General features: G+C 42.1%; 1 protein-coding gene across 1 annotated transcript in view; it reads right to left on the bottom strand.

The window, feature by feature from the left end:
* The window catches only part of FTO (FTO alpha-ketoglutarate dependent dioxygenase), a 417,069-nt gene that overhangs the window by 87,031 nt on the left and 304,166 nt on the right, over positions 1–25,872 (bottom strand). The gene's annotated exons all lie outside the window — the stretch shown is intronic.

Raw genomic sequence — 25,872 nt, 5'->3', positions numbered from 1 at the left:
TGCCATGTTCCTAAAACTCTTGATGCCATGAACAGGAAGTTCACAGGAGCTGAATATCACCTGCAGGATTCTGAAAATTGGTGGGGGGGGAAGAAGGATTGGGGGGAGTGAAAAGCAGAAGTTAATTATCTGAAACCCTGGGTCCACTGCTTAGGCTCAGCCACACTACCTAAATGGTGGACCAAGCCAAAGGGATCAGAAACAAGTCTAATATAGCCAAGTTTACACTCTGCCAGAAGCGACTGTCAACTAATGATAGATTAGACAAATCTGATTGCTCTATCAAAACATTCATCTCAAATCTTGATTAGTAAGCCCATTGAATTATGATTAATTCACAAGGGTGCTGCTGACAGATAAGATACTTTATCTGACAATGTGTACTAGTTGCTTTGCCTGAAGCAAAAGAAAAAGCAACACAAAACAAAACATAAACTCCTGAAGTTGCTAGGAAAATAAACAGTATCAAGTACAGAACATTGAGAAGGATAATGAGGCTACATGCACCTTTTAATTTACTAAGAGCTTGTTTGTGAGAATCCAGCCCTGATAACAAAACAAGAGGGATTAAGGCAAAGACATTTACTGGGAACAATAAATTGCAAACAAGAGAACCCCAGGGTGCCCTCTTGCCTTTTGAGCAAGCAATGTGTAAGAGCTGGGTACTTGGGGTTGCTGGAGGAGGTGTCACCCTCAGTTTGGTAACATCCCAGTTATTCAAGGGCCCTATAGTCAAAGCTTGTGAACTGTGGTGTTGGAGAAGACTCTTGAGAGTCCCTTGGACTGCAAGGAGATCCAACCAGTCCATCCTAAAGATCAGTCCTGGGTGTTCATTGGTAGGACTGATGTTGAAGCTGAAACTCCAATACTTTGGCCAGCTGATGCGAAGAGCTGACTCATCTGAAAAGACCCTGATGCTGGGAAAGACTGAGGGCAGGAGGAGAAGGGGACGACAGGGGATGAGATGGTTGGATGGCATCACCGACTCAAATGGACATGGGTTTGGGTGGACTCTGGGAGTTGGTGATGGTCAGGGAGGCCTGGCATGCTGTGGTTCATGGGGTCGCAAAGAGTCGGACATGACTGAGTGACTAAACTGAACTGAACTGATAGTCAAAGCTACGGTTTTTCCAGTAATCATGTATGGATGTAAGAGTTGGACCATAAAGAAGGCTGAGTGCCAAAGAACTGATGCTTTCAAACTGCAGTGCTGCAGAAAACTCTTGAGAGTCCCTTGGACAGCAAGGAGATCAAACCAGCCAATCCTAAAGGAAATCAACCCTGAATATTCATTGGAAGAACTGATGCTGAAACTGAAGCTCTAATACTTTGGCCCCCTGATGCAAAAAGCGAACTCATTGGAAAAGACCCTGATGCTGGGAAAGATTGAGGGCAGGAGAAGAATGGGGTGACAGAGCATGAGATGGTTGGACGACATCATGGACTCAATGGACATGAGTTTGAGCAAACTCATGTGAAGGACAGGGAAGGATAGTAAAGGACAGGGAAGCCTGGTGTGCTGCAGTCCACGGGATCACAAAGAGTTGCACACAACTTAGCAACTGAATAACAGTTCCTCAGGCCAGAGCCAGAGCAGAATTGGCCTTCCTTTTTCAATGTTACCATCCAATCATTTTTGTCTCTGGGATGAAGGTGTCGGCACATAGAAATATTCAGCAGATCTACACTCCTGGGGTTGTCAGAAGGTGGCTGTTAATTTTTGTTACTGTTAGGGATTGAAATGATGAAGAGCAGGGAAAGAACTACTACTTTTGTTCTTCATTTTCTTAAGAAAAGGGATTAGAATGAGTCTTTTAAAATATTTTTCTTTCTTTTCCTTTTGGCTTTGTTGGAGGCAAAGAAACCTTCAATATGATATATGTGAAAGTCTGAGTTTAGTGCTTAAAGACTAAATGACTCCAGAAAAACCACCACAGCATCTCTCATTCCCTTATCAAGCCAGTTCATCCCAAGTCCAAACCTAAGCATTATCAATCAGCCTCTTTCCTTTCAGGGCTTTGTCGATCCCCCAAATTTGGCTGCAGTTGTTGGGGGAAGGGAGGTACACAGTAAGAGGATGCTAAGTACTCAAAATCTCATGTAATTTTAGACGGTATCATTATCTTATCCCGACCTTATGATTTTTTCCAAAAGCCTAACGTCCTATAATCACGTTTCTCTTTAGCTAGTATTAACCTCTCGGTGACTTCTCTCTTTTCTGTCTCTCTCTCATAACTACTCTCTGTTAATCAATTCTGCACTGCAGATGGGGGTCAAGGAAACCTACTTCCTCCTTTGATAGCCTCCAATGCTTCTACTCTTGGGGATAAAAGTGCTTTAAATGGAGTTATATTCTAGGAAAATCAATATATGATTACTGCAAAGATTTGTATTGATTGTCCTGTTGCATTGCAAAAAGGCTAAAGAAAAATGGCAGGGCACATTTGCCTTCAATTTCTACTCCACAGAGTTTGTTGTGAATGTTTGGGGCAAGAAGAAAATGTTGGAACTTTATTTGATGACCTAAAGTTTTCATCATTCAATCCACTTCCTTCTCTCTCTACCTGAGAAAACACTTCATTATAACTCTCCTGGCTTCTCGTCTGTAATAGTGGTGTGACATCAGGGACTCCTAGGAGAGAGCTGAAGAGTATCTACGCCCCACAAGGGGACTCTAGCCGAAATTGCTGGCTTCCTTCCTGCATCCATCCTCCTTTTCTCCCTCCCTTACTGAAACCTGCTTTTGTTGGGAGCCACATTGTACTCAGCTGAAAAATATTTCTGTTTCCTTTATCGACAGGTGTGACGAAGTTTTGAATAATGTAATCTAGAGGGAGATTGTTGTGTGCTAAGGAGGAGAAGGGGACGGCAGAGGACAAGATGGTTGGATGGCTTCACCAACTCAATGGATGTAAGTTTGAGCAAGCTCTGGGAGATGGTGAAGGACAGGGAAGCCTGGTGTGCTGCAGTCCATGGGATCACAAAGAGTCGGACACGACTGAGTGACTGAACAACAACTAAGTTGCTGCAGTTGTGTCTAATTCTTTATGACTCTGTGGATGGTAGCCCACCAGGCTCCTCCATCCATGGAATTCTCCAGCCAAGAATACTGGAGTGGGTTATCGTGCCCTCTTGCAGGGGATCTTCTCAACCCAGGGATAGAACCTGAGTCTCTTAACATCTCCTGCATTGGTAGGCAGGTTCTTTGCCACTAGGTAAGGGCTCCCAGAGAAGTTCTTTAAAAGGGGGAGTGAGTAGAGGGGTGACTGTATTGTCAGGCATGTTTACCTTCCCCTCTTTCTTCCTTCTTCCAACCTGGAATGTAGATGAGATGTTAAGAGCTGGAGCAGTTCTATTGTGATCATGAAGTAAACCTTAAGATAGAAGCCATGTCAAAAGTCTGACACAGCAGAAAGACTGAAGGAGCTCCGAACATTGGTAATATTGTGAAGTGTCCATAATGGCCCTAGACTTTGTGGATTCCTCTCACATGAAGGAAATATAAATCTCCATAAGGTTGAAGACACTGTCTTTCAGATCTGCAATATTTATAGCCAAACATGAGATATTTCTCCTACAAAATACCTGATTATGTGGGTCCTCGATGTCATAATGACTAATAAAAATGAGTTACGTTTGTCTCTAATGTCATAGGCAATAGCTACTGGGTGGTCCAAATACTTCATGATGTCTATAATCATTTAGTTGCTTTTCTAATCATTAGTGTAGAGGAATTACTATAGTAATACGATCTTAAAAGTTCAGTAAATATTTGTTATTTTCAGTTGTGCAGTCTCCATTTCTTTTTCATATAACTCCTTCTAGTAACACAACTCCAATTTTCTTCTGGGAAATTGTCTCCCGCAGTAGTGGGACTTAGCAGGAGTGCCCTACTACTTAGCAGCAGTCTTAGCGGGACTGCCCTCAGGGTGATCGGGCCTCCCCCAGCCGAGAACCAGGCACAAGATTCGGGCTGGTGTATAGGTTCACATTACTTTTCTGTTTGTTTATTTAAAGACTGCAAATTTGTTTCTTTCTAACTTTATTGATTTTTGGCTGTGCTGGGTCTTCGCTGCTATGCAGGCTTTTCTTGCGTTGAGGCGAGCTGGGGGGGGGTTCTACTCTCTAGTTGCAATTCGAGGGCTTCTCGTTGCAGGGGCTTATTTGGTTGTGGAGCACGGGCTCCAGGGCACGCAGGCTTCAGGAGCTGTGGCACACGGGCTCAGTAGCTGTGGTATGCAGGCTTAGCTGCTCCGTGGCGTGTGGGATCTTCCCAGACCAGGGATCGAACCCATGTCTCCTGCATTGGCAGGCGGGTTCTTTACCACTGAGCCACCAGCGAAGCCCTGGGCCCCATCAGATTTTGATTCTTGAGTGGAGCAGCGATTATTCCCTCCTGATGAGTGTACGAGCTTCCCTGCTGCCTGGATCCTAGAAACGACATTGTTTCCTCTCCGTCTGAGTCATTTTTCACAGGTACTGTAAACCACCCCATAGCCTTTTCTAAAAAGAATCTAAAAAAAATAAAATGAAATGAAAAGAATCTTTCTCTCCTGTCCTTTTTTTTTTTTTTTTACTTAAGTTAACCAGCATTTGTTTCTGTTGCTTGCCATCAAAGCATTCTAACTCAGAAATTATCCTCAGAAGGGAACTATGACACAGCCACCTTCCTTTTGTTTAAAAGATGGTCTCAGGGAAAAGTGATTTCCAGTCTCTGCCTGGGGTGGGTAACGCCCAGCCGAGTCTAACCAGGGGTTCTATGGTCAGGAAGGGCAAACTGCTCTGACTTCCTGCTTTGGAAAGCACTGTACTCAGGTCTCAGTAAGAGGCAGCAGATGCTCTGCAACAAAATCATCCCATGAGATAATAAGATTCGTTCCAGTTTTTCTTTGAATAAATTTGAAATCGATTTTCCAAAATTAAGGGACCCAGGAAACCCATTCTTTGTCTTACTGAAAAACCAGCAGACACCTGACATGATTTAATGCACAGCCCAATACCTATAAACAAGTAGAAAACGTGGGTTCTCATTGAATCTAAGAATTGCAGAATGACTGCACCCTAACCCTACAGCTTCCAGGTCCGTTTAGAGAGTTCTGGAACGAGAGGCATTTTATTATTATAAATTAAGAGAGGGGGCTTCCAAAAACCTCTACTTTACGGACAGAATATTCACCCCATTAGCAGGTCTTCCTAATGGCTCATGGCCTAAGCAATTTAACTTTTTCATTGAAAAAGGACAGAATTTGCTGATTATGGATCATGATTATGGATCATGAGATAAGTCTGCTCATTATGGATTACAACAATGTTTGCTTTAAAAACCGCACCTTAAATAGAAGGTGATATTAAATTAGGAAAAAAGTATAATTTTAGTAATAATCACAGTAATATTGATAAAAGGTAACCTTTATTGAGTGCTTCCTGTTCCCAAAACTTGACATATATAAAGTAATATAATACTCATGATAATCCATGAAGCAAACACTATTATTATCCCTTTTATTCAGATGGGGAATAATGAGATTCAGAGAAGGCAGGGAGGTTAAGTTACTTGCCCAACATAATTTTGTTTGTACATGGAAGAACCAGGATAAACCTCAGTACTGCTCTGATAAATTGTACATTCTTCCTACACTGCTGGTAGTAACATAACCTACCACAACTAGTCCAGGAAGCTATTTAGGTTATGTAAGGCAAAAAGCCACACACACATCTATATCTTTTACTTAACAAGTGCACTTCTAATCCTATACTCCAGGTAGACAATCTACACAAAGAAAGCACCTGAAGAGATTTTTATCACAGCATTATTCATAAGTGTGAAACTCAGTGGAAGTAACCCTACTTTCCAATAATGGGGAATGAGTAAATAAAATACACTATTGAACCTTAATGGATTATTAGCATTATTATTAAAATGCACGACTATTAAATTAAAAACAACATCGGAAACACTGGTATTTAAAAAAACAGAATACAAAATTGGATGTATTCAATCATGACGTCTAAATTCAACACGGTACTCAGAGCCACACAGCCCACAGCTGGAAATTGACTTTCAAAATGAAAATGGTTATGTTATGACAGTGAGACTGTGGCTATATCCCCTCTTCGCTGTGCTTCCACCCTGCCGAGTTCTTCTCTATCATTTTTAAAATCTCAGGAAGGATGAAAAATGACACAGGAAAAATGCTTCGCAGAAAGGAGGAGAAAAAGTACCAAGTTTCCACTGCCCCTAGATGCTTCTGGATCTTGATTGGGAAAGTCTATCGTCACCCCTTCACTGTAGATTAACTAGAATGCTTCGAAGGAGGGGAGGCTTAGCCACGCAAGGCTCTTTATCCAGTCAAGGTAAATGAAGTTCGGCTGGTCAGCAGAGTAAATAAGATTAGTTATGGGCTCCAGGTCATCCACTCACGGAGGTCAGCGAGTGTGAGATTATTATCCTTGGTAGAAGAGCAGCAAAATAGCATTAAGGAATAAATTAATGAAAAAGGTAGAAGATTATTTGAACTAAAGCCCTAATCAGTTTAGAGATTTCACTCAACTGCTCTACCGGCCATCAGTCAAGCTCACAAAACAAATATGCTTGTTCTCTTAAGTAATTCCAGGAGATCTCCCTTTCTTGCTTCAAAGACATCCAATCTAAGGAAAGTCATGAATAAAGTTACGCCAGTCTGCTGTTACACCTCATACAAAATCCACCGAAGCATTAAGGTGCATGCTACTAAAATAGTAAGGCAGACTATTTATACTAGACGCATAATTGCCAGTCCTATTTGGTCTTTGATTCCAAATAGAACAGCATTCTACATCCATTCAGAAACACTGAATTCACCAATGCGCAAACTGCATATTTTATTAAATAAACACAAACTGGGAGATAATGACATACATTTGTTTTCATTACAAGGAGTAATGCAATATTTCTCCAAGGCTTACTGCATTAGCATTTCTTGCCACGTTTCAAATGCCTTTGAACTTTCTGAAAAGCTACATCTGTTAGCTCCCGTGTATACAGCCGAAAGTTACCAAGTGAATTAAGTTTTAATATAAATTGCTTTGTTCACTATTAAGATTGATGTCGGACACACTGTACTGTAAGTTGCAAACTGCAATTACAATTCACTGCAATTATCTGTGGTTGTTAATAGCACAAGATATCATGTCACTTTCTACCGAGTGTATAATTCATCATTTGTGTGTTTTTTTCCTGGTGAACTCTTGTGGTATTCCAAATGTATAATCTTGTTGTATTTATTTCCCAGTGGTCCAACAAAATGCACAGCAAGTGCTGACTAGAACAAACTAAAAGGCACTGCTATTGACAAGCCGTCACTTGTGCGGTAATGAACATTCTGCCTTCACTTTCACCTCGACCAACCGGCAGCTTTAATTTATGATAAAGCAAAGGAGAGGCAACCTCCAGGTTTATTATACCCCCAGTGCTGTTTCAAATAAAGTAATTAGAAGGTCAAGAGACAGGTCTGGAAAGCCAAATATAAATGCAACCCTTCTGTACCGACATTGAAGAAGAAGGAGGGGAAAAAAAAAAAAAAAAAGCCTGGTGTGTTCAAAGAGCATTTTATCCATCTTTCTTCTCCAGAGCAGGGCAAGTCAATTTTTTTCCCCCAATACTACCGTAACCAATCAGAAACAGTGGCAACTCCATCCTTTCTCTCTCTAATTTGCTCCATATGGACTATAGGCATTACACCTAAGAGATACTGTCCTTAAGAGAAAGTCATGAACTAGCCCCCCAAAACTGTTCTGAACTGTAAACTCAGGAGAATGATTAGACACTGTATTTTATTTTTTAATAAAAAAATTCAATAAGTGAATGATGGAAAAGTTCTAGAGAAATCTGAGTAATATAACAATAAGCCCGTCCCCTCCCTTCAAAAAAAAGACTTTAAACATCTATTTAAAAACCTTCTGCTTAGAATTTTTTCTTGAAAAAAAAAAAATAGGAGTGGAAGGGGTTGAGTTGGAAAACAATCACCCTTTCAATATGTTTTGTTATTGGTGATGAAAAAACAATTCTAATAAACTAGCATGCTGTTTCTAAGGAATTGTCTGTAATACCATTCTTCCTTTCAAAGGCTCCTAATTTTAATATATACATTGTAGTCTGTTTGCCTTCTCTCTACCTTTTTTGTCTGCTATAGGACAATGATACCATGCTAAAAAAAAAAAAAAGGCTTGTGAAACCCAATGGACCTTGACCTTATACCCAGTCTACTTTCTGAGGAGTAAGTTAGAAGATCTTAAGGACCACATTCTCTCTTCTAAGCCAGCTGCCTTAAAGTCTTTTCATCCATGGATCCCTTTTGTGGGCGGTAAAGCCCCAGGAATCCATGCCATTTCTTCCCATTAGCCTTGTTTCAAACCCTTGTCCTGGCCCCTAAATGGGAGGAAGCGGGTAGGGGAAGAGCAGAGAAGCGTGGGGCGGGGAAAAGAGAAGGAAGTGCCAAGGGAAAGAGGGAGAGAAGATGAGGCCAAGAAGGAGACCAAACCAGAACTTCCAGAACTCCACCGGCTCCCTCGCAGGTTAGCTTTAGGAGGGCTACACAAGTCATCGTAGGCGTCATAACCTATAAAAGCTCTAATAGCTACCTGAAGGCTATCAGAGTCATCTGGATCCGCCTCTTTTGAGGGACTGTGGAACATACACTCCCAAAGCCTTTCTGAAACAGCATTTTGTTGTGTCATTTTTGCGTCAAGGACTTTTTACCATTGTCTATCCAAGGAGTTGGTATAATTACACCTGATTATGTAAGTGGTGGAAATGTATGTAATCTCATAATTAGGACATGTAATTATGTTGTAAAAATCCTTAGGAAACTGTAAAATAGAAAGCACAAGAAAATAGTAGCTGGGGTTTCTTTTCCTTTTTTTTCCCTTAATCCCCACTCCCAAAAAAACAACTGACTCAATGACTCCATCATGGCATGCTGGGAAATGGGTAACTTTGGGGCCCCCATTTACCTGGGTGAAGGAGCTGGCAGCTCTGACCCAAGATCACCGTAGGATCCCTGGTGCCAAAGAGTATTTGCAAGTCATGCACTGACAGAGTCAACATGTGTATCACATGACCCGACTGCATACGTGCTGTGTGCTAAGTTGCTTCAGTTGTGTCTGACTCTGCAACTCTGTGGACTTAGCCTGCCAGGCTCCTCTGTCTGTGGGATTCTCAAGGCAAGGCCAGAGTGAGCTGCCATACAAAATGCAAAACAGTACTGAATTTCTGAGGCATACGGTCTCTAGGTTGGTTTCTTCACTTTTCTGGTGGCTCAGTGGTAAAGAATCTGCCTGCCAACTCAGAAGATGCAGGTTCAATCCCTGGGTCGGGCAGATCCCCTGGAGAAGGAAATGGCAACCCACTCCAGTATTCCTGCCTGGGAAATGCCATGGACGGGGAAGCCTGGTGGGCTACAGTCCACGGGGTCGCAAAAGAGTCGGACACAACTTAGTGACTAAACAACAGCTGGTCTCTTCAACGAGGAGACAGGTGGATTTTTTTTTTTTTTCTGTTGTAGCTTTAAAAACTGTTTTTATTTTACCCTAAATTATAATGATCATAAATAATCTGTGCCCCCAGTGGGGAAGTATGTGTAGAAATAAAGTAGATTCTTTTCAAAATACGCTTTGAGGCAGGAATTTCAGCCATTCCTCCAAGGAGATCAAAAGTATGTGACTGACGTGAATTCCTCAATCCCCCTCTTCTTTCCTGGTCTTTTTCTGGAGGTGCTAATGAGGGCTGAAACGCTGCGCGGTAGAATCAGCTGCACAGAGCCCGGGAGATGCAGTCTGGACAGCGAGACCTGTCTCATCAGGCTGCAAACCTTCAATCTCAGCAGCAGCCCTGAGCATGGCACTGCTAGATGTCAAATCTCTACCAAACAGAAAACCCTCCAATTTCTACCTCTTCCCCCTAAGGAGACCCTCAGCACCGAAGGTATACGAAAATAAGAGGAGTTCCTGGTTTCCATCTTAGGGGCCCAGCACTGAAGTCAGTTTTTAGAAAAATGTAAACGAAATAGCAGAGAGGGATCAGTGTACGTGAGGACCTTACCAGCGTCTGCCCAGAACGGGCCAAACCAGGGCTTGCATATATTTTGCATATATTCATTAGATGCATGAACTGTTACTAAAGAATTTTAAATGGTTCTGAGAGTGTGCCAGAGACTGAAGAAAGAAAAGCATGGTGACTGTGGGAGGCACTGTTGGTTACCTCCCCAGCAACCATTTCCTTCTTGTTCCTTGCTAACAGAACCTCTATTTTATTCAGGTGTTCAATATTCAGAGGAAATGGACTCCAGCGCTGGTTCAGGAGGAAGTCTTGGTTAATAAAGCCAATAATGGTGTTTCCACTTCCCTTGCCAGTCCTTGGTTTAGGAGGAGACATCTGACCCAGACCTGGGCAATGAGACCAGAGGGAAGGCCAATTGGGAGTTCTTGGGAAGGATTTTCTCACTCTAGAGAAGGAGACACTAGAAGAGTTGATCTGTTTCTATTGTTGCTGCTTCTGCATCTGGATGTGATGCCTGGAGCAGCTGCAGCCATTTGAAACATGAAGGAAGCCTGCCTAAGGGTAAAGGTTACAATGGCAGAGCTTAAAAGAGAGGAATCCAGGTATTCAGTGACATCATGGGACCTATGATCATATCAACCTACAGCTGTCCTACTTCTGAACTTCCTGTAATGTGAGATAATAATAGGCCTTGTTTAAGCCAACTTGAGTCAGAGCACAATTTGATACTGTATCCATTTGTCCATTAAGGAAACTAGCATTTATATTTTTAGCTTAGCTACAAGCATAACAACACATCTGAATTTAAATCTCATTTACTAAAACTCAACTGGCATCTGCATATATTACTGGTGGGGTTTGTTTTCTTTTTAATTGGTATAATCCTTTTGGAAAGCAGTTTGTCAATATATATCAAGAGTCATAAAGAAGCTTATAAATTTTGATCCAGTATTTCATTTTGGGCAATTTATCTCAAGGAACTAATCTAAAACATGGAGACATATTTTTAATAGAGTATTATGCATCCATTAAAAATGATGATTAAAACTGTTAGTAAAGTGAAAAATATTTATAAGAGGAAAAGAAAAAATTATAATAATAATAATAACACTAAATCAACAACAACAAAGCTCAACATGTACATAGGTTTATGAACTCGAAATAAAACCTATGAAAATGTCATGGTAGGAGATTAGGGATGAGTTACTTTTCCCTGTTCTTTTGTTTCCAAATTCCCTAAATACAAAAAATATATATATTTGAAATTTCTACCCTGTATTATTCAGCTGCTTAATACAATTTGTGGGCAATGCTGATTGAAAACGTCTGAGAGGGAGATTGGGCTAGCCTGGGGAAAAGACTTGAGGCAGATGCAGAAAGCTCATTAGCCCCAGGACTTCTTCACAACTAGTTGGATTTCTCTCCTTTAAATTCTGGCTTCCTTTTTCTTCCTTCCTTCTTTCCTTTCCTTTTTTTTTTTTTTAAAGAGATGATTATTTCATTGGGTAACAAGAATAGTTAAGAAGTATGGGATAGCGAGCTAACACACCACCACCAAAAGCAGCCCACTGGGGAAAAATTCCTATTTCTAAATAAGAGAAAAAAAATTTCAACTGCTTTGATTTGAGTGTTCTGCTTCAGAATAAATTTGCCCAGAAGCGCAAAAGGGTACAAGGTGGGAACTGGGAGGCATTAGGGCATTTTTAAAAAAACAATAAAAAGCAGGGACATAGATGCTTCTTCTAGTTCTAAGCCAACAACGGCACTATTGACAGACTCCCAAAGACGCTCACGATATTCCACATAATTAAGAGGGATTGTTGGCATCAGAGGGACCAGAAATGTCCTGCAGATTAACTGCTGACTTCATTGCTAATGACTGCCCAATTTCTTTAGACTAATTGGTGCAATCTACATTTTTGCAGCAAAGATGAAGTATCAACTTGATTTGGTGTCGATAAAAAATTGATGGATGCTTCTGACTGCTACTTCTCAACAATACACGGATTATTACTACCATAATTATCATAAATGACAAAACATGGGCAAGTGGTGATTACAAGTCTAATTCTATCTTGAGGTTTTAATGGCATAAACCACTCAGGCTTTACACTCATGATTTACTGCATCATCAAAATCCCTGAAAGGATTACCCTTGGGTGAATGCCACTCATTATCTTACCAATAATGCACTGGTTGGGCCCGACATGAAACAAATAATCGAGACTGAGCTCTTGGAAAAGCCCTTTTAAAATATTTAAATCTTTAGTTTGAGAAGGAGGCAGATACCTGCCAAAATCCTTCTCTGCATGTCTGGATGTTAAGAGTTGCGTTTTGCTCTGACATGCACAGAGGCCGGGAATCTCTGTGTCACACAACAACCTACCAAGCTGTGTGCCAAAGCCTGGAGATGGTGTTACCACCTTGGTTACTGCCAACCAAGCACCAGAGTGCCACTGACCAGGCAGACAGAAAATGTTATAAACCTCACATGCTCCCCACCCAACTGGGTGCAAACTCTAGGCCTGCAGGAACTGGGGGAAGAAGACAGGGAGGAAGGCAGGGAGGAGGAGTTTGTTGCTATTTAGGGGAAATGCACAGAATACTTTGTGCTGCAATAAAAGCCATTTAGGCTGCTGCAGAGGAAGCTCCAGTACTAGGGAGACCACAGATTGGAATTGCAAGATAAGAAGCCCAGGCCAGGTGGGCGACCAACGAGTAAACACAGTGGAAGTGAGGGGGCAGTGCCAACCAGGTAAGAGATGCCTGTTCCCTGCAAAGCAGGCAGCTACCCACTGCTGCCAAATGACTGTCGCCAGGTGGAAGGGGACCAGTACTGCCCAATCATCTGTTCTTTTTATTTTTTAAAGGGAAGTTGACTTGGTTTTAAAATGTTGGCAAACAAATATGAAAAAGTCTAAGTAATAAATGCCAGAGTGTCGAGAAAAGGGAACCCCGCCCCCACACTGTGGGTGGGAATGTAAACTAGTGCAGCTGCTATTGAGAACAGTATGGGAGTTCCTTAAAAAACTAAAAACAAAGCTACCACATGATCCAGCAATCCCACTCTGCCACACAGATCTGGAGAAAATGCTAATTTAAACAAATACAAGCACCTCAGGGCTCAGAGCAGCACTATTTACAATAGACAAGACATGCAAACAACCTGAATGTCCGTCCACAGAGGAACAGATAAAGGAGATGTGGTTTATTTACACAGTGAAATATTACTCAGCCATAAGAAAGAATGAGAGACCTCCCTGGCAGCCTGGGAGCGGTTAAGACTTCACCGTCCAGGGCAGGGGTTCGATCCCTGGTCAGGGAGCTAGGATGCCACAAACCTCAGGGCCAAAAAACCAAAACAGAAAACAGAAGCAATAGTGTACCAATTCAATGAAGATTTTTTAAATGGTCCACATCAGAAAACAGAAGAAAAGAATGAAATAATGCCACTTGCGGCAACATGGACAGACTTAGAAATTATCATACGAAGTCAGGTAAGTCATAAAGAAAAAGACAAGTGTCATGATATCACTTACATGTGGAATCTTTAAAAAAAAGATACAAAACTTATATAGAAAACAGACCCACTGACACAGAAAACAAATTTATGGTACCCAAAGGAGAACAGGGTGCACAGCAAGAGATTAATTATGAGTTTGGGAAACACGCACAGTGTGTGCATGCATACGAAGTCGCTTCAGGTAAGTCTGACTCTCCTCGACTCCACGGACGGCAGCCCGCCAGGCTCCTCTGTCCATAGGATTCTCCAGGCAAGGATACTGGAGTGGGACGGAAGAAATAGAATTGAGAGAGACATGTGTACCCCACTGTTCACTGCAGCACTGCTTACAATAGCTAGGGCATGAGCAATGTCTATCGGCAGATGAATGGATAAGAAAGTTGTGGTACATATACACAATGGAATATTACTCAGCTATAAAAAAAAGAGACTGCATCTGAGTCAGTTCTAATGAGGCGGATGAAACTGAAGCTTATTATACAGAGTGAAGTAAATCAGAAAGAGAAACACCAATACAGTATATTAATGCAGATATATGGAATTTAAAAGATGGTAATGAAGACCCTATGTGCAAGACAGCAAAAGAGGCACAGATGTAAAGAACAGACGTTTGGGCTCTGTGGGAGAAGGCGAGGGTAGGCTGATTGGACAGAACAGCATTGAAACGTGGATATTACCGTATGTGAACTAGATAACCAGTGCAAGTTCGATGGATGAAACAGGGCACTCAAAGGGGGGTGCTCTGGGACAAGCCGGGGCTCTCTCCCCATCCCATCCCCAGGGGGACGGGAGGGGGGTTCAGGATGGGAGACACACGTGCACCCGTGGCTGACTCATGTTGATGTATGGCAAAAACCACTACAATAGTGGAAAGTAATCATCCTCCAATTAAAATTAATTAATTTTTTAAAAAAAAGAATACTGGAGTGGGTTGCCATGCCCTCCTCCAGGTGATCTTCCCAACCCAGGGATGGAACGTGGGAACCACCTGGGAACCCAGCACCACCTGGGAAGCCCCCATATATACCCTGCTATATATAAAATAGATAACCAATAAGGACCTACAGTATAGCACAGGGAACTATACTTCTGTAATAACAAAATAAACTATATTCTGTAATAACTTATAACGGGGGCTCCCCTGGTGGCTCAGTGGAAAAGAATCCATCTGCCAAGGCAGGAGATGAAAGAGAGGAGGCTTTGATCCCTGGGTTGGGAAGATCTCTTGGAGAAGGAAATGGCAACCCACTCCAGTGGGGTTTTTTTTGCCTGGAAAATCCCATGGACAGAGGAGCCTGGAGGCTACTGTCCATATGACTGCAGAAGTTACACATGACGTAGTGACTAAATGACAACAAGAACAACCTATAAGGGAAAAGAATTTGAAGAAAAAAAAATATATGCATAACTGAATCACTCTGGTGTATGCCTCACCTGAAACTACCACAAATTATATATCAACTATACTTCAACTAAAAAAAATTTTTATTACAGAAGTGTTGGCAAGCAACTGCATTTTTTTTTTTTTTTTTTTTAACAAAACAGTTAAAAGGATGGATTCTGGGACCAGACCGTCTGGAGATGCATCTTAGCTGTGCCAACATTTGGGATACATTACTTAATCTGAATGTCACTTCTCCTCACATGTAAATGGGGATAGTAACCACTGCCTACTTCATGGAGTTGTTTTGAGGATAAAATGAAGGAATAAAAGAAGGTACATAAAACAATCCTGACACACAGTAATTGCTCCATAGCTACTCTTGTTACCTGAGGCCAGACCTGGCCTCCCGGCTCTTCGTGTGTGACCTCTGCTACAGGAAGAAATGATATATGAGGTAAGATAAAAAAACAGCCAAGAGCAAGCGCTCTGAGGCCGACCATGTGAGCTGGAAGTCTGTATTCCTTCCCTGCTGGATGCTGTCACACCCTGAGTCACTGGGTGACGTCTCAGCTTTCTTATCAGGCAAATAGGGATAACAAAGCACCTGCTTCATAGAGTCTTGTAAAGATCAAATTTAACCATCTACACAATCATGTAGCATAGGATTTGGCATACGATAAGCAATTAAGAACATGATTGTTATCATTATTCATGTTATATTTTAAGTTGACTTTTTCCAATGTCTTAACATTTTTAAATCTTTATTTTCAAAAGGTAGTCCAGGCTTTCTGCTCTGGTCCCAGTCCCTTCTGCTATGGATACAGCTTTATTAATTTATTATTATATTTTTTTATGTGGGCCATTTTAAAAGACATTATTGAACATTTTACAATATTGTTTCTGTTTTATGTTTTGTTTTTTTGGCCGAGAGGCATGTGGTATCTTAGCTCCTCGACCAGGGATCGAACTCACACCCCCTGCATTGGAAGGCGAAGTCTTAACCACTGGACTGCCAGGCAAGTCAAGTCTCTGTTATTTTATTATTAGTTATTAGTCACAGGAAATTCCTTTTTGAAAATGAACCTCTTGTCGCCGAGTGTAAAGAACTGTGGTAACACACAACTCTGTGTAAACAGAACAAGGCATGTAGAGTCTTAGGAGTGAACATTGCTACACTACTTTACATGAAACCTCATCGTTTCTGTAACATGGAAATATCTGACAACATCCAGTTCAAGGCACTCTGCCATTGAAATAACCAGGACATCTCTCTTCATTTAAAAATGCCTGAAAACCCGGCGGGGCTTCCCTGGTGGTCCAGGGGTTAAGAATCCACCTGGCAATGCAGGGGACGCGGGTTTGATCTCTGGCCCTGGAAGGTCCCACCTTCCACAGGACAACTAAGCCCGGGTGCCATGACTACTGAACCCATGTGCCGCAGCTACTGAAGCCTGTGTGCCCTAGCACCCATGCTCCACAAGAGAAGCCACTGCAAGGAGAAGCCTGTGTACCACAATGAAGAGCAGCCCCCACTTGCCACAGCTAGAGAAAGCCCATGTGCAGCAATGAAGACTCAGTGGAGCCAAACTAAATAGATACATAATCATTTTCAAAAATTAAAAAATAAAATGCCTGAAAACCTCTCACATCTTATTGCACACACTTCAGGCAAGCTAGACTCGGGCCAATGAGAATAGCATTCTCCAAGTGAGCCGTAGGAGTGATGACTTGGTTTAGTGGACCAAAATCCTCACACGCACATGGGACTAAAGGAGGTTCCCCAGTTTGCCTCCTGGTGCAGCTCACATTGGGGAACCCTTGTAAATTTCCTCTCTAAAAAAGACAAGAGCTTCAACTGAAGCACTACAGGCTCTTGAAAACCAAAGCCCATCTATCAGTAGCAAAGAAAACTGCATTTCCTTCCAAATATTTGTGAACAATATAGGATACAGAGTATATAGCAGAAGTATCCGCAGGCACACGTTGCCTACGGTAGACATGCTTCAAGTCACCACAGGTCTTCTATCACTTGACTTATGACTTTCAAATACCCTTGCTAGTGCATGGAGAATCCTATATGTCACATTTATTTGGAAGAAATAAATTATGGATATGATCTGGTATTCTGAGAATCACCAGAATGTCAGGTATAGACTTCTGCTTTCCCGATATCAAGTTTTACTCGGTGAGTCACCAAGTAAATCCCTAGGGCTCTCCAAATCCCAAATCATTGAAAGTGAGTCAGTTAACACAGATTTAGAGAATGACCTTCGGTTACTGGGGTAGGGGAGTATGGACAGGGGGAAGGGGTAGGTTGGGAGTTGGGGACTGACATGTACATACTGCCACATTTAAAACAGATAACACGTGCACCCCAATGTTCATCGCAGCACTGTTTATAATAGTCAGGACATGGAAGCAACCTAGATGCCCATCAGCAGATGAATGGATAAGGAAGCTGTGGTTCATATACACCATGGAATATTACTCAGCCATTAAAAAGAATTCATTTGAATCAGTTCTAGTGAGATGGATGAAACTGGAGCCCATTATACAGAGTGAAGTAAGCCAGAAAGATAAAGAACATTACAGTATACTAACACATATATATGGAATTTAGAAAGATGGTAACGATGGCCCTATATGCAGGGCAGAAGAAGAGACGCAGAAGTACAGAACAGACTTTTGAACTCTGTGGGAGAAGGTGAGGGTGGGATGTTTCCAAAGAACAGCATATATATTATCTATGGTGAAACAGATCACCAGCCCAGGTGGGATGCATGAGACAAGTGCTCGGGCCTGGTGCACTGGGAGGACCCAGAAGAATCGGGTGGAGAGGGAGGTGGGAGGGGGGATCGGGATGGGGAATACGTGTAACTCTATGGCTGATTCATATCAATGTATGACAAAACCCATGGAAATGTTGTGAAGTAATTAGCCTCCAACTAATAAAAAAAAGAAAATAAAACAGATAACCAACAAGGACCTACCATAGAGCATAGGAAACGCTACTCAGTATCCTGTAACAGCCTAAATGGGAAAAGAATCTGAAAAAGAATAGTTATATGTACAACTGAATCACTTTGGGGTATACTCCAAACTAACACAACACTGTTAATGAACTATAGTCCAAAAAAAAAAAAAAAGAAAAGAAAGTGAGTCAATTAATAATAAAGGCTGTGCTCTGCAACTGAAAGTTCTTGGAAAATTTCCAAAAGAAATTTCTTCTTTAGATAACCATCGGCATACTTTTCTTGTTGTTTTACACTCCTAGTCAAGGATATTACAACAACTGGACCTAAGTTAACTTTGTTTTCTCTGAGATCACTGAACTATTCAAGAGTCATGTTCATAAATTCATCCTCAATGACTTCGGTGTCAGGCCCTTGTAAGTGTGGAGACCATCCAGTGCAGGAGAGTCAGAGGGGGGTGAGATTAAAGGCAGGTTCCCTCTGGGAATAGTCTATCGTAACCATCCACCCTTCTTCCTTCCCTGCTCCAAAAGACTCTCGACTTAAAAATGCCCAAATCCAGTAAGAGATATCGCTTACTGTCAGGGATGCACATACCAGAGGAAGTGCTGGGGATAAAGGAAATCTGTGAATCAGAGAAAGATGTTGGTATGCAAGATTGAAGATATACCAGCTGGCCCACTGCTTCAGCTGGTTTCCAGAGGCCAGGAAGAAATTAGTCTCACAGTTCAGTTAAAAGAACACCTGGCCATTCACCCAGAGGCACAAATTCACTCTTGAACAGGGTTATCTTTGTTTCCATACCAAACACACCTAGGAGTTAAACTATTTAAAATCCTGTGACTCTTATCTTAAATCGCTCATGTTCATAAAGCTCGAGAGGTGAGGAAGAGGGACTGCTTGTGAAAAGATGAGTGTCAACAGGCCTGATTTTAAAGGCTACAATGGTCTTTCTTTGACCATTACAATTGGGTTGGGGCATGTCATATTGATTTCCCATGTATGTTCTACTGAGTATTTACAAATGTGAAGAGCTAGAAGGGAAGGAATTATATTAAAGCCAAAGAACGAGCACTCTGCCCACAATCAAAAAGACCTAGAGCCACTGAGGCTCAGAAAGATGGGGACAACAGCTCTGTGTTCCCATGTCTGTTAGGGGCTGCGGAAAGCTCACAGGGATGGTCAAAAATAAACTCCAGTTCCTCAGTGGCTGATGGGTGGGAAATCTCACTTTACAGATGAACCCTCATCTCTGACACTAACTCGTTTTTCTCTAAAGGGTCAGGTTGAGTCTTGCCATGAAGTGCCGAGCAGTGTGCCTGGGTGGCTGAGTCATGGAGGAAGCTACATGATGGTGGAGGAGATTACCGGGCTGGACTCACAGCAGAAAGACCAGATGCGTAAGTAGGAGGCGGGGGAAGTGGGTGGACAGAGAGCAGAGGGGTCAGCAACCTGTGAAGACAGAATGTGCTGGCAGACACCACAAGCACAAGGCTTGTTGGGAGGCCAGGGCAGACCCGAGGTGGAATGCAGTCTGGGAACTGGGCTCTTGGGAGATACTATCTTGAAACCACTATCAGGCACTGATCTTTGGGAAAATCCCAAGCTGCTGAATTGATTGCTCACTTGTTCTTCTTCTCCCAGTAAATTTCCACCCTCTTTTCTTGACCTGTTTTACGGGCACCCTCCATTTTCCTTTTTTTACTCCTATCTCTCAAGCTTGTTAGACCTTGAAATCTTTTTTTTTTTTTTTTTTAAACTGAGGTATAATTTACACCGTTTAAGAGCACAGTTTGGTCGAAAGAAATTTTAAATTTTGGAAATCATTTCAATAGTACAGAAAAGTTACAAGAATAGGACCCCCAAATGCCCATCCACTCTTTATCAGAATTCATCTCTTGTTAACACCTCCTGTGATTGATATACATCTATCTATATAAAGTGGTCAGTGTCTGACTCACTGCTACCCCATGGACTGTAGCCCGCTAGGCTCGAACCCCCATCTCTTGCTTTGCAGGCAATCTCCAGAACTGCAGGCAGATTCTTTACTGACTGAGACACCAGGGAAGCTGGTGGCTATGTATGTCTCATACATGTATATATGAGACAGCATTCAACGTACATTAACTAAACGCTTACCGTGGAAGCTTGATGCTGGCGAGAGGACAGGATGCCAGTCTCTTTCCTCAAGAAACTTAGAAATCAACTGTTAGGCAGCAACAAGATGGCCACTGCCACACTCAAACTGAAAACAAAGTCCGAGTCTTCGGAGATATGTTTACCTGTGGAAGCTGGCACAGGGGAGAAACTGGCGGCAACCACAGTTCTAACAGGAGCTGTAATTGGACAATCCAGCCTTTCCCCTAATAGGTCAAACATATCAGCAACCAGGCATATTCAGATGCATTAGCTGGGGATAAAGGAGGAGGGGTTCAGTTTCCCCCTCTAAGCCTTTAGTGGGTTCTGTTAATGGGCTTTGTGAATCTCCAAGAACAAGCAGGGGATTGTATAATACTCTCCAAATGACACTGGCTTAGCTCGCAGAATTAGTGTCCAGTGGAACACCTTTGGAAGCATGAAGGGAGCTCGTACTCTCAAAGAAGAAAACAAGAAAAATTTGTGAGCAATATGCAAATAACTGCAAAATATCATAGCCCCAGTCCCTTCAGTACCGATGTGATATCAAATAAAAGAGTTAAGAAGATGAACCAAAGAAAAACCAGGAAACTTAAAAGGAATAGAGATTTGGGAGAGTGTTTCTGCAATAGTATTTGTAGGTTCATTCACTTCTAACCGCATCACAATGATTATTACATAGAAATCTGAGTTAGCTCCCAAACACGTACTGAATCAAGTCTAGACTCATGGTAAAGGGAGCTGGAACCTACATTTATCAAGTATCTATTGAGTGCCAGGTGTTCCTTCTCTTCAAAAGCCTTATAAAGAGTGTGTGTTCCTCAGATTGTCTGTCATGGCCTCTACTGCAGCCCGGGCACTTAGGAGAGACTGTGTGAATATTTCTGGAACCAGAATGAACCTGTTTCATGGCGTGAGAATAAATTCATCAGATGGATTTCCACAAGCTCCATTAAAATGTTTCCCTGTTAGACCAAAGAGGTCATGAGCTGGTGGCCCATAGACTGCAGACAGAGCTTTATTTGGCTTGTAGAGGATTTTAAAATAAATCAACTGTGGTGAAAAGAGTTGGGTGATTTTCAATAAAACCCAGATTGTTCAGCTTCCTCTGAAATACCAGAAGATATGGCAGCGTGGGATGAGGTCATATCCAATGCAGTAGTCACATCCAGGGCCATGCAAAGTGGTGGTCCCAGTGAGGAGTCTGCACCGTCCCACCACTCACTCCGCCCTGTCTCTACTGCCAGCGATGACTGTGCTGGTACTCCTGGGTGTTGTGAGCATCCAAGTTTGTGATTTTTACTCTGTAATATTAACAACCAATTTATGTGGTGCTTATACCATGCCAGATACCATTTTCAACACCTTCATATGTGTTAATTCACAGCAACTTTACGAGGTGGGCACTCTTATCATCTCCATTTTATAGATGATGATCCAAGTAGAGAAGGGATAAACAACTTGCTCCAGGTCTCATTCCCAGGAAGTGGCAGAGGGGGCTTTGAACTTAGACTAATTCCAGAGTTGTGCCCTTCAGTACCAAGGTCCACTTGCCTCTGTCACACACACACACACACACACACACACACATTTTATTATTCTGAATTGTTTTTGCATTTTTCATGAAAGTGCATCTTGTGTTTCCCAAAACCACAGTGGACTCAGCAGTATGCTGTGCTGGGCTTAGCCGCTCAGTCGTGTCCGACTCTTTGTGGCCCCATGGACTGTAGTCTGCCTGGCCCCTCTGACCACGGGGATTCTCCAGGCAAGAATACTGGAGTGGGTTGCCATGCCCTCTGCCAGGGGATCTTCCCAACCCAGGGATCGAACCCAGGTCTCCTGCATTGCAGGTGGATTCTTTACTGTCTGAGTCACAGGGAAGCCCAAGAATACTGGAGTGGGTAGCCTATCCCTTCTCCAGTGGCTCTTCCAGACCCAGGAATCGAACTGGGGTCTCCTGCATTGCAGGCAGATTCCTTACACTGAGCTACCAGGGAAGCCCACTCAACAGTATAAAATGAATCAAATTTCTTTTTAGATTTATTTTTAACTGGAGGATACTGCTTTATAAGGTTGTGCTGGCTTCTGCCATATATCAACATGAATCAGCCACTCTCTAGAACCTCTCTCCCACCTCTCACCCCATCCCACCCTTCTGGGTCATCACAGAGCCCCGGGCTGAGCTCCCTGCGCTATATGGCAGTTTTTCGATAGCTATTTTACCCTCGGTAATGTATATATTTCAATGCTACTCTCTCAATTCATCCTATCCTCTCCTTCCCCGGCTGTGGCCACAGTCTTTTCTCTATGTCTGAGTCTCTATTCTTGCCCTTTTGACAGACTTTTTTTTCTCAAATGCCCTTTGATTTCATTTGATCAGGATGATCTGTATATAAGTAAGTATATTTCATAATTCCCCTCACCTCCATTAGGAAGCTAGCCAAAGCTGGCTCCTTAACGAGCAAGCCTGGTATTGGCCAAAACTGCCACAGGCTGGTAGCCCCACATGGTTGAGGATGGAGGTCAGCCTTCACACTTCTCACACTGACAAACCCGAGGAGCTTGCGTTACAGACTCTATGCTGATGGCTGGAATACACATGTATTAGGTTTCGTTAGTCCCCCATTTGGTTCAGTGTGGATTTACCCACACAGCTGGCCTGGAGCCTATTCTTTCACTTAAATTAGTTCTAGTTCTCTGCAGTTTTGATTTACTGACAAAGCACTCTCTTCATCTAGCAGTGGCATAAGAGTTTCATCTGGGTGGCAGAAGACAAACTGTGTTTGCCTGGGTGTACAGAAAGCGTGGTTGGTACAATTAGGCCAGTTGGGTCATTTAGCATTTCCACATGGGGCACTCACCAGAGAAAGGTATTTTAATTCCCAATTAGTCCATATCGGCAAAGGAAATGTATTTTCCATTATATCTTGACTGGGCATTCTGATTCATAAAATATCTTAAGGAAAACATATTTTACGTTACCGAGTCTTTGATTTCCCAGGGAAACTAATAAATAATCAACAAAAATATGATTAAAGACTGCTTGAACTACCCTCCGAAAAGGAACTCTAGCCGGCAAAGAATCTTTCTGATCCGAATCTTTTTATTCCTAGAAACAGAATTCTTACTTAGCCTTTCAAAAGCCTGATGAAGGCTTCGGCTAAGTTTTGACATAAGATTTTCATATTCAAAATATCTGTTGAAATAAGGAGAGAAGGGATATGAATCTTGAAACTGCATTAGTCTGAAAGAGAGCTTAGTAAGCTAGAAAGGAAAATTACTTCTCTGTAATTGGAATTCTCTCCTAAAAAATCCCTTTGAAATCATGTTCAGCCACTTTCCCATTATGTGTCCCAGAGAAGCTGAGTTTAACCCTTTATGGAACTACCCATCATGAAAATTACTTGATGTTTATAAAATGCTCTGGGAAGAGATTCTTGAGCAATGGTCTGCATCATCAAAGAACTTAATAATGAACGAGTAGTTCCCAAGAGTCCTACATACATTTAATGAAATGTTCTCCATAACACCTTTTCCCATTAGCACAGTGATCTTACATTTATGTATCAATTTATCTTGGCCATTGAGTCCTGAGACAGATGCCCCAAACTCAGTTTGAGTTGTTTTACCTTTGAAATGACATAGCTGAATTCTGTTCCAGCACAGGACTTCCCTGGTAGCTCAGTTGGTAAAGAATCTGCCTGCAAAGCAGGAGACCCCGGTTCAATTTCTGGATCAGGAAGATCCTCTGGAGAAGGGATAGGCTACCCACTCCAGTATTCTTGGGCTTCCCTTGTAGCTCAGCTGGTAAAGAATCTGCCCACAATGTGGGAGACCTGGGGAGACCTGGGTTCGATTCGTGGCTTGCCACTCCAGTATTCTGACCTGGAGAATTCCATGGACCCCAGTCCATGGGTCTCAAAGAGTCAGACACAACTGAGCAACTTTCACTTTCACGACAGGATATTAGACTTGGCTTAAGGGTATTTCTGGTGGCTCGGATGGTAAAGGATCCATCTACAATGGACCTGGGTTCAATCCCTGGGTTGGCAAGATTCCCTGGAGGAGGGCATGGCAACCCACTCCAGTATTCTTGTCTGGAGAATCCCCATGGACAGAGGAGCCTGGCGGGTACAGTTCATGGGGTCACAAAGAGTCAGACACAACTGAGCGATTAAGCACAGCACAGGTCTTTAAGTTCTTTGAAGGCAGTGACTGTGTTTGATTTCTCTTTGTATCTTTAGTGCCTGTACATAGTAGTTGCTTGATAAATGCCTCATGAGTCATGAGTGAGAGGTGAATGGGTAACCACAGCAAGTCACAACTTCTATTCTCCAGGTTTTTCACCCCTAAAATGCTAAAAAAAAAAACCTCTCATGAGGATCAAATGAGTACATACACAAGTAATATGTACTATATATTACATTAGTACAGTTCTTGGAAAACAGTTATGTTATATAGCTACTACTATAACTAATAAGATAATATAGTACAACAATTATATATGTACATATATACATCCTCCTCTCTCTACCTTGATGTGAAGACAAGAGATCTGGTTCTGCCTGGAGATAACCCATAATGCTAAGGCATTCCATTCAATTTCCCCATCATCAGGCTACATAACTTCATTACATTAGAGTTGGTGCCTGGTATCAAAATCAAGAGTATTCATTTGGCCTATGGGAAAACTCTCATGTACATGTGTGACATCCCGTTTTATATCTGTCCTCTTTGGTTAAGGATGTGAATTAATCAAATAGCATGTGGTATCGAACGTGGGTGTTTTGTAACCACTTGACAGTGACACTCTACTTTCAAGCAGTAGCTCAGCTCATTGTAATGATGAGTAAACATCAGCTTCAATCTGATTTACAAGATGGTCAAAGAATAACCCAACATGGGAAATTCTGTTGCTTTTACTTACAAAAGTCTCATAGGATCACTTCCCTGAAGTTGCAACATGCTAAGTATGTGGCTCAGCTGGTAAAGAATTCGCCTGCAATGCAGGAAGGAGACCTGGGTTCAATCTCTGGGTTGGGAAGATCCCCTGGAGAAGAGAAAGGCTACCTACTCCAGTTTTCTGGCCTGGAGAATTCCATGGACTGTATAGTCCCTGGGATTGCAAAGAGTTGGACATGACTGAGCAACTTTCACTCACTTACTCAAATACAATTAGACATATTCTGAGCCCATTTCTTAATTATATTTATTAAAATAAAATTCACATTCCATATGATTTACCAACTTAAAGAGGATACTTAGGTGACTTATACTACTGCCCACACCAGCCCAACAACCACTGAACTACTTTCTGCCTCTTAAGAGATTAGTCAATTCTGGACATTGCATATAAATGGAATCATATTATATGGTATTTTGTAGCTGGCTTTTTTCACTTAGCAATTCACAATTCATCCATATTGTAAGCATGTATCAGTATTTCATTTTTTATGGCTGAAGAATATTCCATTGTATGGATATACCTGAGAAATCTGTATGCAGGTCAAAAAGCAATAGTTAGAACCCAGCACGGAACAACAGACTGGTTCCAAACCAGGAAAGGAGTGCGTCAAAGCTGTGTATTGTCACCCTGCTTATTTAACTTATATGCAGAGTACATCATGAGAAACGCTAGGCTGGATGAAGCACAAGCTGGAATCAAGATTGCCAGGAGAATTATCAATAACCTCAGGTATGCAGATGATACCAATGGCAGAGAGCAAAGAAGAACTAAAGAGCCTCTTGATGAAAGTGAAAGAGGAGAGTGAAAAAGTTGGCTTAAAGCTCAACATTCAGAAAACTAAGATCATGGCATCTG

Source organism: Muntiacus reevesi, chromosome 2 (genome assembly GCF_963930625.1).
Source record: "Muntiacus reevesi chromosome 2, mMunRee1.1, whole genome shotgun sequence".
In the NCBI taxonomy this organism is placed as follows: Eukaryota; Metazoa; Chordata; class Mammalia; order Artiodactyla; family Cervidae; genus Muntiacus; species Muntiacus reevesi.
This window is presented reverse-complemented; position numbering and strand designations above follow the sequence as displayed.